A 3,636-nucleotide genomic window follows, 5' to 3' on the forward strand; every position below is an offset into this window, starting at 1 on the left:
CCCCCCCCACACATTTGTCAGCTTCATCCTTCCCTGCTTTTGCTGAGGGGGGCACAGGTAGGGACCTTGACAACAGGGTTGTCTCCTCCATGAACGCGCTATCCCAGACCTCACTTCACCTGGCCCAGTCCGGGCTGAGCTGGGTTTGGGCCACATCCCCAGCAGGGCACACGGACCACATTCCTCAAGAACCCAGGCCGCACTGGCAGGAGCAGCCCGGTTCTGGGCTTGTTTCTGGGTTTAGGATGCCACCGTGTTCAGGGTGCATGTCAGGTCCAGGGCCTGGTCCTGGTCCTCTTCTGACGGAGCCCAGGATACCATTTGCTTTCTGAGCTGCAAGAGCACATTGCTGGCTCATGTTGTTTTTCATCCATCAGGACCCCCAGGTCCTTCTCTGCAGGGCTGCTCTCAAGAACTGCTGCTTCCAGTTTTTATGGATGCCTGGGATTCCTCTGGCCAAAGTTGCAAAACCTTGCACTTTGCTATGTTGAATCTCATTAGGTTCACCCAGGCCCACCGTTCAAGCCTTTTGAGGTCCTTCTGAATGGCATCCCTTCCTTCCACCATGTCAACTGCACCACTCAGCTTGGTTACTTCTTCTATAAACTTTCCTCTACCAAGAAGATCATGGTGCAAACTGCACATACAGTCTGTCTCACCTACTAAGATAACAGCTTGACCCTGAATTTTTCAGCTTCTGAGCAGCTCAGCTCCGTGCTATTGGACTGTTGTGACTCCAGAGCTAACCGTGTGTCTGTAGTCTTCTGGCATCTCTGCCACATGCTCCATTGCTCACTGCAGAAATGTTCCATTAGCTGTGTCACCTTCCCTTTCACATGGTTCATTAACCTAACAGATCTCATCACTCACCCAGGACACACTTCTTTGAAGGCTGCACAGAAGGCCATCTCCAGTGGTACCTGGACACCAGAGCACAGGCAGCCAGGTCCCACCCAAGTAGCATCATGGGTGTCTGTTCCTGTCATCTCCAGTGCCATTCTGGGAGCAACAGTAGCACCAACATTTGCTCAGTGAGGTAGGAGAATATTTCCAGAGGACAAAATTAGGGGCACCACTCATATCCCCCTTTCTTTGATAGACCCATGTGGACTCAGGTTTCCTGCCCTGACATTTCAAACTGTCAGGAGCTGTTTCAGGCTCCTGAATATATGGAGCACTGAACTGGGACTGAGACTGCTTTATGAAGTTTCCAATCCACAAAATGAAAACAATTATTTTCATTTTACTGTGCACTGTGTCCTAGAGCTGAAACAGATAGTACAACAACTTTCAGTTTTACTATTTTCCTCATCTGCTGCACTAAGATAGATATTTTTTGAGGACTGGGGGAGTTTCAACAGTATAAAAACAATTTTAAAAAAGAGGAGAGAGAAACCTTTGGTTTTGAGCAAAGAGAGCTGGAAAACAGGACTACCCGTGCACAGGAAATTTTGTCATTTCAAAATGTGGTTTCATTCTGAATCACAACAAAACCCCAGAAGTTTCCAAATTCCCCTTGAAATGGAAATTCTGAAAGTTTGGGCCTGGAAATGCTGAAGCAGGGTGTTTCTGATACCTCCTCCTGCCCTAGACATTCTAAAGGAAAGTGACTTTCTCATCAGCTTGCAGCAGCACTGCTACCTGCTTCCCTGAGGATGCGGAAGGCTTTCTGGGGACATCTACATGACATCTATTCAGGAGCATCTCCAAGGGTCACCAAGCTATGAGCATTACTCTGGCAGCATTCATCCCAGATGGACTTTTTGGGCACTGCACAGCTGGTTTTGCAACTCAAGTATGCAGCTAAATGATTGAAGGAGTGGTGTCAGGAAGGTGAGGGAAGATGTAGGCTGTTGGCAAGATAGAAGACTCAATTTCAGGTCTTGCAAATGGGTGAAACCATTTATGCACAAGTGTTCATAGAGCTCTGAAGTGGTACTACTCTGCCCTGCAGCCGTAGACTTCACTCTTCTCCCATATGGACCAACCATGATTGGGGCAAAATCATTGGAGCTTCTCCAGAATATTATTTAGCATGGATATAAATGCTGCAGCTTTAAAAATAAAATCTATCTGGGAAAAATCTTCCCTGAATTTCTTCTACATAAAAACCAAAGGAGAAAATAGGGAATTAGCGACCTGGAAATGACTGATGGAGCTGGTGTTGCTGGAGTCCTGAGTTCTTTGCTCATATGCTTTCATAGTCCCTAGATGAGCATATGTTGACCCTGCCAAACATTTATTCCTACAGAAGAAGTAAAAATGAATCTAGAAAGAGTGGGTAACTGAAATGTTAAGAATGTGACTGAGAGGCGGACCTGCACTATTCACTGCCTTCCTGCACTCAGATTACATCTTTTAAATTGTCTGAGACATGAACCATTTTTGGCTGCTGAACGGTACCTCTGTGCATAAAGTCCCCACCTCTTGTTTTTTCATTTGTCACTGCAACCAGTGCTTAAATTTAAACTTGAGAAATTATTTTGTCTTTGGGTGGTAGGAAATGCTTTCAGCAATGCCTGTAGAGAGGTGAATGACATATTCTGGTGACTTCTGGGACTGGAACTCAGCTCACTGCTTGGGCATCTTTAAGTAGGCATCCACATGTGGGAGTAATTCTGCAGGATGAGCTGAGTTGTGCTGCTTGGCTTCCAGCTGGCAGTGCAGAACCTCTGATAGATCCTGTGCTGTGGCATCTATCCCTGTGTAAATGCCTCTGACAACACTGAGTGTATCAAATCCTGGCATATTTTTCTGTTTAGGCAACCAGATCAAACTGTAGGTGTTTCCATTGAGCTACTGTCTGAGCACCCCATAGAGTCGATGTTGTCCGTGGGTTCTGGAAAACCATTCAACCTGGTTGGACTTCTGCATTTAATAGCTGAATCTCTCTGGACTCCCCTTTTCTACACTGTGATGGGACAAACGCACGCTGAGACATAGAATCATGGAATCATCATGATTGGAAAAGACCACTAAGATCATCTAGTAAAATCATAATCTACATGAATGCAATGGCAGTGTGCAAGATTACTTTTTGCTACAGACTTCAGGAAAACCAAGTTTTCTGACACCTGAGTATATATACAAAACAGGAGCATATGTATTTTCACCCCTGTGTGAGGGCTGGGGAGCTTCACTGCCTCTAGCTGTACAAATCTACTCATTGTTCACATTATCTGTGTTGGAGTTATTGTTGTCAGAGATCCTCCTATGCAGAACTTTTTAGTTTCCTACTGCATTTTAGAGGTTAGGTGTAGCAGTGCACCCATGATGTGAGCTTTAGACAGACCTCTAGAATAAACCTTCTTGTTTATATCATGTTCCTGATTTCTTCATACTTTTCATTCAAAGTAACAGAGAGAGACAAGGCAAAACAAGAGAGCAACCATGGCCAAATAACCAGGAGATCTTGATGCTGCAGCCTCTGGCATAGTTAGCGATATCCTTCCTTCCCTTCCTTTATCACAGTACATTATTCCTCCTCCTCATTATGTGCACTACAGCTGCCAGCAGAGTAATGGAAAACAAATCTTGGATTTTTCAAAGTTCAGCTCACACGGAATTACAAAATCAGAGAATCATGGTGGTTGGTAGACATAACAAGAGGGACCAGCTGCGTTCAAACATCCAGAA

At 45.2% G+C, this 3,636-nt stretch overlaps 1 protein-coding gene across 1 annotated transcript in view; it reads right to left on the bottom strand.

Moving 5' to 3' along the window:
- PRKCQ (protein kinase C theta) overlaps nucleotides 1-3,636 on the bottom strand; it is an 826,629-nt gene that overhangs the window by 167,377 nt on the left and 655,616 nt on the right. The gene's annotated exons all lie outside the window — the stretch shown is intronic.

Source organism: Meleagris gallopavo, chromosome 1 (assembly GCF_000146605.3).
Source record: "Meleagris gallopavo isolate NT-WF06-2002-E0010 breed Aviagen turkey brand Nicholas breeding stock chromosome 1, Turkey_5.1, whole genome shotgun sequence".
In the NCBI taxonomy this organism is placed as follows: domain Eukaryota; kingdom Metazoa; phylum Chordata; class Aves; order Galliformes; family Phasianidae; genus Meleagris; species Meleagris gallopavo.